Raw genomic sequence first — 14,994 nt, 5'->3', positions numbered from 1 at the left:
GTTTTTTTCCGTTTTCGGGCGAAAAATCAAGTTTCTCCAATTTTCTCAAAACTCTGGATTACGATAGAGGGCCGCGAGACTTTGACCCGAGCGCAAAAATGGAGGCTCTAGACCCTTCCAGAGCTGAGATATCGAAACTCAAAATTTCGACCCGAAAAAAAAAACGACAGTGTTACCCCTTACGTTTTTTTTCGTTTTCGGGCGAAAAATCAAGTTTCTCCAATTTTCTCAAAACTCTGGATTATGATAGAGGGCCGCGAGACTTTGACCCGAGCGCAAAAATGGAGGCTCTAGACCCTTCCAGAGCTGAGATATCGAAACTCAAAATTTCGACCCGAAAAAAAAACGACAGTGTTACCCCTTACGTTTTTTTCCGTTTTCGGGCGAAAAATCAAGTTTCTCCAATCTTCTCAAAACTCTGGATTACGATAGAGGGCCACGAGACTTTGACCCGAGCGCAAAAATGGAGGCTCTAGACCCTTCCAGAGCTGAGATATCGAAACTCAAAATTTCGACCCGAAAAAAAAACGACAGTGTTACCCCTTACGTTTTTTTTCGTTTTCGGGCGAAAAATCAAGTTTCTCCAATCTTCTCAAAACTCTGGATTACGATAGAGGGCCACGAGACTTTGACCCGAGCGCAAAAATAGAGGCTCTAGACCCTTCCAGAGCTGAGATATCGAAACTCAAAATTTCGACCCGAAAAAAAAACGACAGTGTTACCCCTTACGTTTTTTTTCGTTTTCGGGCGAAAAATCAAGTTTCTCCAATCTTCTCAAAACTCTGGATTATGATAGAGGGCCGCGAGACTTTGACCCGAGCGCAAAAATGGAGGCTCTAGACCCTTCCAGAGCTGAGATATCGAAACTCAAAATTTCGACCGGAAAAAAAAACCGACAGTGTTACCCCTTACGTTTTTTTTCATTTTCGGGCGAAAAATCAAGTTTCTCCAATCTTCTCAAAACTCTGGATTATGATAGAGGGCCGCGAGACTTTGACCCGAGTGCAAAAATGGAGGCTCTAGACCCTTCCAGAGCTGAGATATCGAAACTCAAAATTTCGACCCGAAAAAAAAACGACAGTGTTACCCCTTACGTTTTTTTTCGTTTTCGGGCGAAAAATCAAGTTTCTCCAATCTTCTCAAAACTCTGGATTATGATAGAGGGCCACGAGACTTTGACCCGAGCGCAAAAATGGAGGCTCTAGACCCTTCCAGAGCTGAGATATCGAAACTCAAAATTTCGACCAGAAAAAAAAACGACAGTGTTACCCCTTACGTTTTTTTTCGTTTTCAGGCGAAAAATCAAATTTCTCCAATCTTCTCAAAACTCTGGATTATGATAGAGGGCCGCGAGACTTTGACCCGAGCGCAAAAATGGAGGCTCTAGACCCTTCCAGAGCTGAGATATCGAAACTCAAAATTTCGACCGGAAAAAAAAACGACAGTGTTACCCCTTACGTTTTTTTTCATTTTCGGGCGAAAAATCAAGTTTCTCCAATCTTCTCAAAACTCTGGATTATGATAGAGGGCCGCTAGACTTTGACCCGAGCGCAAAAATGGAGGCTCTAGACCCTTCCAGAGCTGAGATATCGAAACTCAAAATTTCGACCCGAAAAAAAACCGACAGTGTTACCCCTTACGTTTTTTTCCGTTTTCGGGCGAAAAATCAAGTTTCTCCAATCTTCTCAAAACTCTGGATTATGATAGAGGGCCGCGAGACTTTGACCCGAGCGCAAAAATGGAGGCTCTAGACCCTTCCAGAGCTGAGATATCGAAACTCAAAATTTCGACCGGAAAAAAAAACGACAGTGTTACCCCTTACGTTTTTTTTCGTTTTCGGGCGAAAAATCAAGTTTCTCCAATCTTCTCAAAACTCTGGATTATGATAGAGGGCCGCGAGACTTTGACCCGAGCGCAAAAATGGAGGCTCTAGACCCTTCCAGAGCTGAGATATCGAAACTCAAAATTTCGACCAGAAAAAAAACGGCAGTGTTACCCCTTACGTTTTTTTCCGTTTTCGGGCGAAAAATCAAGTTTCTCCAATCTTCTCAAAACTCTGGATTATGATAGAGGGCCACGAGACTTTGACCCGAGCGCAAAAATGGAGGCTCTAGACCCTTCCAGAGCTGAGATATCGAAACTCAAAATTTCGACCCGAAAAAAAAACGACAGTGTTACCCCTTACGTTTTTTTTCGTTTTCGGGCGAAAAATCAAGTTTCTCCAATCTTCTCAAAACTCTGGATTATGATAGAGGGCCGCGAGACTTTGACCCGAGCGCAAAAATGGAGGCTCTAGACCCTTCCAGAGCTGAGATATCGAAACTCAAAATTTCGACCAGAAAAAAAAACGGCAGTGTTACCCCTTACTTTTTTTTTCGTTTTCGGGCGAAAAATCAAGTTTCTCCAATCTTCTCAAAACTCTGGATTATGATAGAGGGCCACGAGACTTTGACCCGAGCGCAAAAATGGAGGCTCTAGACCCTTCCAGAGCTGAGATATCGAAACTCAAAATTTCGACCCGAAAAAAAAACGACAGTGTTACCCCTTAAGTTTTTTTTCGTTTTCGGGCGAAAAATCAAGTTTCTCCAATCTTCTCAAAACTCTGGATTATGATAGAGGGCCGCGAGACTTTGACCCGAGCGCAAAAATGGAGGCTCTAGACCCTTCCAGAGCTGAGATATCGAAACTCAAAATTTCGACCCGAAAAAAAAACGACAGTGTTACCCCTTAAGTTTTTTTTCGTTTTCGGGCGAAAAATCAAGTTTCTCCAATCTTCTCAAAACTCTGGATTATGATAGAGGGCCGCGAGACTTTGACCCGAGCGCAAAAATGGAGGCTCTAGACCCTTCCAGAGCTGAGATATCGAAACTCAAAATTTCGACCCGAAAAAAAAACGACAGTGTTACCCCTTACGTTTTTTTTCGTTTTCGGGCGAAAAATCAAGTTTCTCCAATCTTCTCAAAACTCTGGATTATGATAGAGGGCCGCGAGACTTTGACCCGAGCGCAAAAATGGAGGCTCTAGACCCTTCCAGAGCTGAGATATCGAAACTCAAAATTTCGACCCGAAAAAAAAACGACAGTGTTACCCCTTACGTTTTTTTTCGTTTTCGGGCGAAAAATCAAGTTTCTCCAATCTTCTCAAAACTCTGGATTATGATAGAGGGCCGCGAGACTTTGACCCGAGCGCAAAAATGGAGGCTCTAGACCCTTCCAGAGCTGAGATATCGAAACTCAAAATTTCGACCAGAAAAAAAAACGGCAGTGTTACCCCTTACTTTTTTTTTCGTTTTCGGGCGAAAAATCAAGTTTCTCCAATCTTCTCAAAACTCTGGATTATGATAGAGGGCCACGAGACTTTGACCCGAGCGCAAAAATGGAGGCTCTAGACCCTTCCAGAGCTGAGATATCGAAACTCAAAATTTCGACCCGAAAAAAAAACGACAGTGTTACCCCTTAAGTTTTTTTTCGTTTTCGGGCGAAAAATCAAGTTTCTCCAATCTTCTCAAAACTCTGGATTATGATAGAGGGCCGCGAGACTTTGACCCGAGCGCAAAAATGGAGGCTCTAGACCCTTCCAGAGCTGAGATATCGAAACTCAAAATTTCGACCCGAAAAAAAAACGACAGTGTTACCCCTTAAGTTTTTTTTCGTTTTCGGGCGAAAAATCAAGTTTCTCCAATCTTCTCAAAACTCTGGATTATGATAGAGGGCCGCGAGACTTTGACCCGAGCGCAAAAATGGAGGCTCTAGACCCTTCCAGAGCTGAGATATCGAAACTCAAAATTTCGACCCGAAAAAAAAACGACAGTGTTACCCCTTACGTTTTTTTTCGTTTTCGGGCGAAAAATCAAGTTTCTCCAATCTTCTCAAAACTCTGGATTATGATAGAGGGCCGCGAGACTTTGACCCGAGCGCAAAAATGGAGGCTCTAGACCCTTCCAGAGCTGAGATATCGAAACTCAAAATTTCGACCAGAAAAAAAAACGGCAGTGTTACCCCTTACTTTTTTTTTCGTTTTCGGGCGAAAAATCAAGTTTCTCCAATCTTCTCAAAACTCTGGATTATGATAGAGGGCCACGAGACTTTGACCCGAGCGCAAAAATGGAGGCTCTAGACCCTTCCAGAGCTGAGATATCGAAACTCAAAATTTCGACCCGAAAAAAAAACGACAGTGTTACCCCTTAAGTTTTTTTTCGTTTTCGGGCGAAAAATCAAGTTTCTCCAATCTTCTCAAAACTCTGGATTATGATAGAGGGCCGCGAGACTTTGACCCGAGCGCAAAAATGGAGGCTCTAGACCCTTCCAGAGCTGAGATATCGAAACTCAAAATTTCGACCCGAAAAAAAACGACAGTGTTACCCCTTACGTTTTTTTTCGTTTTCGGGCGAAAAATCAAGTTTCTCCAATCTTCTCAAAACTCTGGATTATGATAGAGGGCCGCGAGACTTTGACCCGAGCGCAAAAATGGAGGCTCTAGACCCTTCCAGAGCTGAGATATCGAAACTCAAAATTTCGACCCGAAAAAAAAACGACAGTGTTACCCCTTAAGTTTTTTTTCGTTTTCGGGCGAAAAATCAAGTTTCTCCAATCTTCTCAAAACTCTGGATTATGATAGAGGGCCGCGAGACTTTGACCCGAGCGCAAAAATGGAGGCTCTAGACCCTTCCAGAGCTGAGATATCGAAACTCAAAATTTCGACCCGAAAAAAAAACGACAGTGTTACCCCTTACGTTTTTTTTCGTTTTCGGGCGAAAAATCAAGTTTCTCCAATCTTCTCAAAACTCTGGATTATGATAGAGGGCCGCGAGACTTTGACCCGAGCGCAAAAATGGAGGCTCTAGACCCTTCCAGAGCTGAGATATCGAAACTCAAAATTTCGACCAGAAAAAAAAACGGCAGTGTTACCCCTTACTTTTTTTTTCGTTTTCGGGCGAAAAATCAAGTTTCTCCAATCTTCTCAAAACTCTGGATTATGATAGAGGGCCACGAGACTTTGACCCGAGCGCAAAAATGGAGGCTCTAGACCCTTCCAGAGCTGAGATATCGAAACTCAAAATTTCGACCCGAAAAAAAAACGACAGTGTTACCCCTTAAGTTTTTTTTCGTTTTCGGGCGAAAAATCAAGTTTCTCCAATCTTCTCAAAACTCTGGATTATGATAGAGGGCCGCGAGACTTTGACCCGAGCGCAAAAATGGAGGCTCTAGACCCTTCCAGAGCTGAGATATCGAAACTCAAAATTTCGACCCGAAAAAAAAACGACAGTGTTACCCCTTACGTTTTTTTTCGTTTTCGGGCGAAAAATCAAGTTTCTCCAATCTTCTCAAAACTCTGGATTATGATAGAGGGCCGCGAGACTTTGACCCGAGCGCAAAAATGGAGGCTCTAGACCCTTCCAGAGCTGAGATATCGAAACTCAAAATTTCGACCCGAAAAAAAAACGACAGTGTTACCCCTTAAGTTTTTTTTCGTTTTCGGGCGAAAAATCAAGTTTCTCCAATCTTCTCAAAACTCTGGATTATGATAGAGGGCCACGAGACTTTGACCCGAGCGCAAAAATGGAGGCTCTAGACCCTTCCAGAGCTGAGATATCGAAACTCAAAATTTCGACCAGAAAAAAAAACGACAGTGTTACCCCTTACGTTTTTTTTCGTTTTCAGGCGAAAAATCAAATTTCTCCAATCTTCTCAAAACTCTGGATTATGATAGAGGGCCGCGAGACTTTGACCCGAGCGCAAAAATGGAGGCTCTAGACCCTTCCAGAGCTGAGATATCGAAACTCAAAATTTCGACCCGAAAAAAAAAAACGACAGTGTTACCCCTTACGTTTTTTTTCGTTTTCGGGCGAAAAATCAAGTTTCTCCAATCTTCTCAAAACTCTGGATTATGATAGAGGGCCACGAGACTTTGACCCGAGCGCAAAAATGGAGGCTCTAGACCCTTCCAGAGCTGAGATATCGAAACTCAAAATTTCGACCCGAAAAAAAAACGACAGTGTTACCCCTTAAGTTTTTTTTCGTTTTCGGGCGAAAAATCAAGTTTCTCCAATCTTCTCAAAACTCTGGATTATGATAGAGGGCCGCGAGACTTTGACCCGAGCGCAAAAATGGAGGCTCTAGACCCTTCCAGAGCTGAGATATCGAAACTCAAAATTTCGACCCGAAAAAAAAACGACAGTGTTACCCCTTACGTTTTTTTTCGTTTTCGGGCGAAAAATCAAGTTTCTCCAATCTTCTCAAAACTCTGGATTATGATAGAGGGCCGCGAGACTTTGACCCGAGCGCAAAAATGGAGGCTCTAGACCCTTCCAGAGCTGAGATATCGAAACTCAAAATTTCGACCAGAAAAAAAAACGGCAGTGTTACCCCTTACTTTTTTTTTCGTTTTCGGGCGAAAAATCAAGTTTCTCCAATCTTCTCAAAACTCTGGATTATGATAGAGGGCCACGAGACTTTGACCCGAGCGCAAAAATGGAGGCTCTAGACCCTTCCAGAGCTGAGATATCGAAACTCAAAATTTCGACCCGAAAAAAAAACGACAGTGTTACCCCTTAAGTTTTTTTTCGTTTTCGGGCGAAAAATCAAGTTTCTCCAATCTTCTCAAAACTCTGGATTATGATAGAGGGCCGCGAGACTTTGACCCGAGCGCAAAAATGGAGGCTCTAGACCCTTCCAGAGCTGAGATATCGAAACTCAAAATTTCGACCCGAAAAAAAAACGACAGTGTTACCCCTTAAGTTTTTTTTCGTTTTCGGGCGAAAAATCAAGTTTCTCCAATCTTCTCAAAACTCTGGATTATGATAGAGGGCCGCGAGACTTTGACCCGAGCGCAAAAATGGAGGCTCTAGACCCTTCCAGAGCTGAGATATCGAAACTCAAAATTTCGACCCGAAAAAAAAACGACAGTGTTACCCCTTACGTTTTTTTTCGTTTTCGGGCGAAAAATCAAGTTTCTCCAATCTTCTCAAAACTCTGGATTATGATAGAGGGCCGCGAGACTTTGACCCGAGCGCAAAAATGGAGGCTCTAGACCCTTCCAGAGCTGAGATATCGAAACTCAAAATTTCGACCAGAAAAAAAAACGGCAGTGTTACCCCTTACTTTTTTTTTCGTTTTCGGGCGAAAAATCAAGTTTCTCCAATCTTCTCAAAACTCTGGATTATGATAGAGGGCCACGAGACTTTGACCCGAGCGCAAAAATGGAGGCTCTAGACCCTTCCAGAGCTGAGATATCGAAACTCAAAATTTCGACCCGAAAAAAAAACGACAGTGTTACCCCTTAAGTTTTTTTTCGTTTTCGGGCGAAAAATCAAGTTTCTCCAATCTTCTCAAAACTCTGGATTATGATAGAGGGCCGCGAGACTTTGACCCGAGCGCAAAAATGGAGGCTCTAGACCCTTCCAGAGCTGAGATATCGAAACTCAAAATTTCGACCCGAAAAAAAAACGACAGTGTTACCCCTTACGTTTTTTTTCGTTTTCGGGCGAAAAATCAAGTTTCTCCAATCTTCTCAAAACTCTGGATTATGATAGAGGGCCGCGAGACTTTGACCCGAGCGCAAAAATGGAGGCTCTAGACCCTTCCAGAGCTGAGATATCGAAACTCAAAATTTCGACCCGAAAAAAAAACGACAGTGTTACCCCTTAAGTTTTTTTTCGTTTTCGGGCGAAAAATCAAGTTTCTCCAATCTTCTCAAAACTCTGGATTATGATAGAGGGCCGCGAGACTTTGACCCGAGCGCAAAAATGGAGGCTCTAGACCCTTCCAGAGCTGAGATATCGAAACTCAAAATTTCGACCCGAAAAAAAAACGACAGTGTTACCCCTTACGTTTTTTTTCGTTTTCGGGCGAAAAATCAAGTTTCTCCAATCTTCTCAAAACTCTGGATTATGATAGAGGGCCGCGAGACTTTGACCCGAGCGCAAAAATGGAGGCTCTAGACCCTTCCAGAGCTGAGATATCGAAACTCAAAATTTCGACCAGAAAAAAAAACGGCAGTGTTACCCCTTACTTTTTTTTTCGTTTTCGGGCGAAAAATCAAGTTTCTCCAATCTTCTCAAAACTCTGGATTATGATAGAGGGCCACGAGACTTTGACCCGAGCGCAAAAATGGAGGCTCTAGACCCTTCCAGAGCTGAGATATCGAAACTCAAAATTTCGACCCGAAAAAAAAACGACAGTGTTACCCCTTAAGTTTTTTTTCGTTTTCGGGCGAAAAATCAAGTTTCTCCAATCTTCTCAAAACTCTGGATTATGATAGAGGGCCGCGAGACTTTGACCCGAGCGCAAAAATGGAGGCTCTAGACCCTTCCAGAGCTGAGATATCGAAACTCAAAATTTCGACCCGAAAAAAAAACGACAGTGTTACCCCTTAAGTTTTTTTTCGTTTTCGGGCGAAAAATCAAGTTTCTCCAATCTTCTCAAAACTCTGGATTATGATAGAGGGCCGCGAGACTTTGACCCGAGCGCAAAAATGGAGGCTCTAGACCCTTCCAGAGCTGAGATATCGAAACTCAAAATTTCGACCCGAAAAAAAAACGACAGTGTTACCCCTTACGTTTTTTTTCGTTTTCGGGCGAAAAATCAAGTTTCTCCAATCTTCTCAAAACTCTGGATTATGATAGAGGGCCGCGAGACTTTGACCCGAGCGCAAAAATGGAGGCTCTAGACCCTTCCAGAGCTGAGATATCGAAACTCAAAATTTCGACCAGAAAAAAAAACGGCAGTGTTACCCCTTACTTTTTTTTTCGTTTTCGGGCGAAAAATCAAGTTTCTCCAATCTTCTCAAAACTCTGGATTATGATAGAGGGCCACGAGACTTTGACCCGAGCGCAAAAATGGAGGCTCTAGACCCTTCCAGAGCTGAGATATCGAAACTCAAAATTTCGACCCGAAAAAAAAACGACAGTGTTACCCCTTAAGTTTTTTTTCGTTTTCGGGCGAAAAATCAAGTTTCTCCAATCTTCTCAAAACTCTGGATTATGATAGAGGGCCGCGAGACTTTGACCCGAGCGCAAAAATGGAGGCTCTAGACCCTTCCAGAGCTGAGATATCGAAACTCAAAATTTCGACCCGAAAAAAAAACGACAGTGTTACCCCTTACGTTTTTTTTCGTTTTCGGGCGAAAAATCAAGTTTCTCCAATCTTCTCAAAACTCTGGATTATGATAGAGGGCCACGAGACTTTGACCCGAGCGCAAAAATGGAGGCTCTAGACCCTTCCAGAGCTGAGATATCGAAACTCAAAATTTCGACCCGAAAAAAAAACGACAGTGTTACCCCTTAAGTTTTTTTTCGTTTTCGGGCGAAAAATCAAGTTTCTCCAATCTTCTCAAAACTCTGGATTATGATAGAGGGCCGCGAGACTTTGACCCGAGCGCAAAAATGGAGGCTCTAGACCCTTCCAGAGCTGAGATATCGAAACTCAAAATTTCGACCCGAAAAAAAAACGACAGTGTTACCCCTTACGTTTTTTTTCGTTTTCGGGCGAAAAATCAAGTTTCTCCAATCTTCTCAAAACTCTGGATTATGATAGAGGGCCGCGAGACTTTGACCCGAGCGCAAAAATGGAGGCTCTAGACCCTTCCAGAGCTGAGATATCGAAACTCAAAATTTCGACCAGAAAAAAAAACGGCAGTGTTACCCCTTACTTTTTTTTTCGTTTTCGGGCGAAAAATCAAGTTTCTCCAATCTTCTCAAAACTCTGGATTATGATAGAGGGCCACGAGACTTTGACCCGAGCGCAAAAATGGAGGCTCTAGACCCTTCCAGAGCTGAGATATCGAAACTCAAAATTTCGACCCGAAAAAAAAACGACAGTGTTACCCCTTAAGTTTTTTTTCGTTTTCGGGCGAAAAATCAAGTTTCTCCAATCTTCTCAAAACTCTGGATTATGATAGAGGGCCGCGAGACTTTGACCCGAGCGCAAAAATGGAGGCTCTAGACCCTTCCAGAGCTGAGATATCGAAACTCAAAATTTCGACCCGAAAAAAAAACGACAGTGTTACCCCTTACGTTTTTTTTCGTTTTCGGGCGAAAAATCAAGTTTCTCCAATCTTCTCAAAACTCTGGATTATGATAGAGGGCCGCGAGACTTTGACCCGAGCGCAAAAATGGAGGCTCTAGACCCTTCCAGAGCTGAGATATCGAAACTCAAAATTTCGACCAGAAAAAAAAACGACAGTGTTACCCCTTAAGTTTTTTTTCGTTTTCGGGCGAAAAATCAAGTTTCTCCAATCTTCTCAAAACTCTGGATTATGATAGAGGGCCGCGAGACTTTGACCCGAGCGCAAAAATGGAGGCTCTAGACCCTTCCAGAGCTGAGATATCGAAACTCAAAATTTCGACCCGAAAAAAAAACGACAGTGTTACCCCTTAAGTTTTTTTTCGTTTTCGGGCGAAAAATCAAGTTTCTCCAATCTTCTCAAAACTCTGGATTATGATAGAGGGCCGCGAGACTTTGACCCGAGCGCAAAAATGGAGGCTCTAGACCCTTCCAGAGCTGAGATATCGAAACTCAAAATTTCGACCCGAAAAAAAAACGACAGTGTTACCCCTTACGTTTTTTTTCGTTTTCGGGCGAAAAATCAAGTTTCTCCAATCTTCTCAAAACTCTGGATTATGATAGAGGGCCGCGAGACTTTGACCCGAGCGCAAAAATGGAGGCTCTAGACCCTTCCAGAGCTGAGATATCGAAACTCAAAATTTCGACCAGAAAAAAAAACGGCAGTGTTACCCCTTACTTTTTTTTTCGTTTTCGGGCGAAAAATCAAGTTTCTCCAATCTTCTCAAAACTCTGGATTATGATAGAGGGCCACGAGACTTTGACCCGAGCGCAAAAATGGAGGCTCTAGACCCTTCCAGAGCTGAGATATCGAAACTCAAAATTTCGACCCGAAAAAAAAACGACAGTGTTACCCCTTAAGTTTTTTTTCGTTTTCGGGCGAAAAATCAAGTTTCTCCAATCTTCTCAAAACTCTGGATTATGATAGAGGGCCGCGAGACTTTGACCCGAGCGCAAAAATGGAGGCTCTAGACCCTTCCAGAGCTGAGATATCGAAACTCAAAATTTCGACCCGAAAAAAAAACGACAGTGTTACCCCTTACGTTTTTTTTCGTTTTCGGGCGAAAAATCAAGTTTCTCCAATCTTCTCAAAACTCTGGATTATGATAGAGGGCCGCGAGACTTTGACCCGAGCGCAAAAATGGAGGCTCTAGACCCTTCCAGAGCTGAGATATCGAAACTCAAAATTTCGACCCGAAAAAAAAACGACAGTGTTACCCCTTAAGTTTTTTTTCGTTTTCGGGCGAAAAATCAAGTTTCTCCAATCTTCTCAAAACTCTGGATTATGATAGAGGGCCGCGAGACTTTGACCCGAGCGCAAAAATGGAGGCTCTAGACCCTTCCAGAGCTGAGATATCGAAACTCAAAATTTCGACCCGAAAAAAAAACGACAGTGTTACCCCTTACGTTTTTTTTCGTTTTCGGGCGAAAAATCAAGTTTCTCCAATCTTCTCAAAACTCTGGATTATGATAGAGGGCCGCGAGACTTTGACCCGAGCGCAAAAATGGAGGCTCTAGACCCTTCCAGAGCTGAGATATCGAAACTCAAAATTTCGACCAGAAAAAAAAACGGCAGTGTTACCCCTTACTTTTTTTTTCGTTTTCGGGCGAAAAATCAAGTTTCTCCAATCTTCTCAAAACTCTGGATTATGATAGAGGGCCACGAGACTTTGACCCGAGCGCAAAAATGGAGGCTCTAGACCCTTCCAGAGCTGAGATATCGAAACTCAAAATTTCGACCCGAAAAAAAAACGACAGTGTTACCCCTTAAGTTTTTTTTCGTTTTCGGGCGAAAAATCAAGTTTCTCCAATCTTCTCAAAACTCTGGATTATGATAGAGGGCCGCGAGACTTTGACCCGAGCGCAAAAATGGAGGCTCTAGACCCTTCCAGAGCTGAGATATCGAAACTCAAAATTTCGACCCGAAAAAAAAACGACAGTGTTACCCCTTAAGTTTTTTTTCGTTTTCGGGCGAAAAATCAAGTTTCTCCAATCTTCTCAAAACTCTGGATTATGATAGAGGGCCGCGAGACTTTGACCCGAGCGCAAAAATGGAGGCTCTAGACCCTTCCAGAGCTGAGATATCGAAACTCAAAATTTCGACCCGAAAAAAAAACGACAGTGTTACCCCTTACGTTTTTTTTCGTTTTCGGGCGAAAAATCAAGTTTCTCCAATCTTCTCAAAACTCTGGATTATGATAGAGGGCCGCGAGACTTTGACCCGAGCGCAAAAATGGAGGCTCTAGACCCTTCCAGAGCTGAGATATCGAAACTCAAAATTTCGACCCGAAAAAAAAACGGCAGTGTTACCCCTTACTTTTTTTTTCGTTTTCGGGCGAAAAATCAAGTTTCTCCAATCTTCTCAAAACTCTGGATTATGATAGAGGGCCACGAGACTTTGACCCGAGCGCAAAAATGGAGGCTCTAGACCCTTCCAGAGCTGAGATATCGAAACTCAAAATTTCGACCCGAAAAAAAAACGACAGTGTTACCCCTTAAGTTTTTTTTCGTTTTCGGGCGAAAAATCAAGTTTCTCCAATCTTCTCAAAACTCTGGATTATGATAGAGGGCCGCGAGACTTTGACCCGAGCGCAAAAATGGAGGCTCTAGACCCTTCCAGAGCTGAGATATCGAAACTCAAAATTTCGACCCGAAAAAAAAACGACAGTGTTACCCCTTACGTTTTTTTTCGTTTTCGGGCGAAAAATCAAGTTTCTCCAATCTTCTCAAAACTCTGGATTATGATAGAGGGCCGCGAGACTTTGACCCGAGCGCAAAAATGGAGGCTCTAGACCCTTCCAGAGCTGAGATATCGAAACTCAAAATTTCGACCCGAAAAAAAAACGACAGTGTTACCCCTTAAGTTTTTTTTCGTTTTCGGGCGAAAAATCAAGTTTCTCCAATCTTCTCAAAACTCTGGATTATGATAGAGGGCCGCGAGACTTTGACCCGAGCGCAAAAATGGAGGCTCTAGACCCTTCCAGAGCTGAGATATCGAAACTCAAAATTTCGACCCGAAAAAAAAACGACAGTGTTACCCCTTACGTTTTTTTTCGTTTTCGGGCGAAAAATCAAGTTTCTCCAATCTTCTCAAAACTCTGGATTATGATAGAGGGCCGCGAGACTTTGACCCGAGCGCAAAAATGGAGGCTCTAGACCCTTCCAGAGCTGAGATATCGAAACTCAAAATTTCGACCCGAAAAAAAAACGACAGTGTTACCCCTTACGTTTTTTTTCGTTTTCGGGCGAAAAATCAAGTTTCTCCAATCTTCTCAAAACTCTGGATTATGATAGAGGGCCGCGAGACTTTGACCCGAGCGCAAAAATGGAGGCTCTAGACCCTTCCAGAGCTGAGATATCGAAACTCAAAATTTCGACCAGAAAAAAAAACGGCAGTGTTACCCCTTACTTTTTTTTTCGTTTTCGGGCGAAAAATCAAGTTTCTCCAATCTTCTCAAAACTCTGGATTATGATAGAGGGCCACGAGACTTTGACCCGAGCGCAAAAATGGAGGCTCTAGACCCTTCCAGAGCTGAGATATCGAAACTCAAAATTTCGACCCGAAAAAAAAACGACAGTGTTACCCCTTAAGTTTTTTTTCGTTTTCGGGCGAAAAATCAAGTTTCTCCAATCTTCTCAAAACTCTGGATTATGATAGAGGGCCGCGAGACTTTGACCCGAGCGCAAAAATGGAGGCTCTAGACCCTTCCAGAGCTGAGATATCGAAACTCAAAATTTCGACCCGAAAAAAAAACGACAGTGTTACCCCTTACGTTTTTTTTCGTTTTCGGGCGAAAAATCAAGTTTCTCCAATCTTCTCAAAACTCTGGATTATGATAGAGGGCCGCGAGACTTTGACCCGAGCGCAAAAATGGAGGCTCTAGACCCTTCCAGAGCTGAGATATCGAAACTCAAAATTTCGACCCGAAAAAAAAACGACAGTGTTACCCCTTAAGTTTTTTTTCGTTTTCGGGCGAAAAATCAAGTTTCTCCAATCTTCTCAAAACTCTGGATTATGATAGAGGGCCGCGAGACTTTGACCCGAGCGCAAAAATGGAGGCTCTAGACCCTTCCAGAGCTGAGATATCGAAACTCAAAATTTCGACCCGAAAAAAAAACGACAGTGTTACCCCTTACGTTTTTTTTCGTTTTCGGGCGAAAAATCAAGTTTCTCCAATCTTCTCAAAACTCTGGATTATGATAGAGGGCCGCGAGACTTTGACCCGAGCGCAAAAATGGAGGCTCTAGACCCTTCCAGAGCTGAGATATCGAAACTCAAAATTTCGACCAGAAAAAAAAACGGCAGTGTTACCCCTTACTTTTTTTTTCGTTTTCGGGCGAAAAATCAAGTTTCTCCAATCTTCTCAAAACTCTGGATTATGATAGAGGGCCACGAGACTTTGACCCGAGCGCAAAAATGGAGGCTCTAGACCCTTCCAGAGCTGAGATATCGAAACTCAAAATTTCGACCCGAAAAAAAAACGACAGTGTTACCCCTTAAGTTTTTTTTCGTTTTCGGGCGAAAAATCAAGTTTCTCCAATCTTCTCAAAACTCTGGATTATGATAGAGGGCCACGAGACTTTGACCCGAGCGCAAAAATGGAGGCTCTAGACCCTTCCAGAGCTGAGATATCGAAACTCAAAATTTCGACCCGAAAAAAAAACGACAGTGTTACCCCTTAAGTTTTTTTTCGTTTTCGGGCGAAAAATCAAGTTTCTCCAATCTTCTCAAAACTCTGGATTATGATAGAGGGCCGCGAGACTTTGACCCGAGCGCAAAAATGGAGGCTCTAGACCCTTCCAGAGCTGAGATATCGAAACTCAAAATTTCGACCCGAAAAAAAAACGACAGTGTTACCCCTTAAGTTTTTTTTCGTTTTCGGGCGAAAAATCAAGTTTCTCCAATCTTCTCAAAACTCTGGATTATGATAGA

The sequence above is a fragment of the Pimephales promelas genome, chromosome 1 (assembly GCF_988280905.1).
Source record: "Pimephales promelas chromosome 1, fPimPro1.hap1.1, whole genome shotgun sequence".
Lineage (NCBI taxonomy): Eukaryota > Metazoa > Chordata > Actinopteri > Cypriniformes > Leuciscidae > Pimephales > Pimephales promelas.
This window is presented reverse-complemented; position numbering follows the sequence as displayed.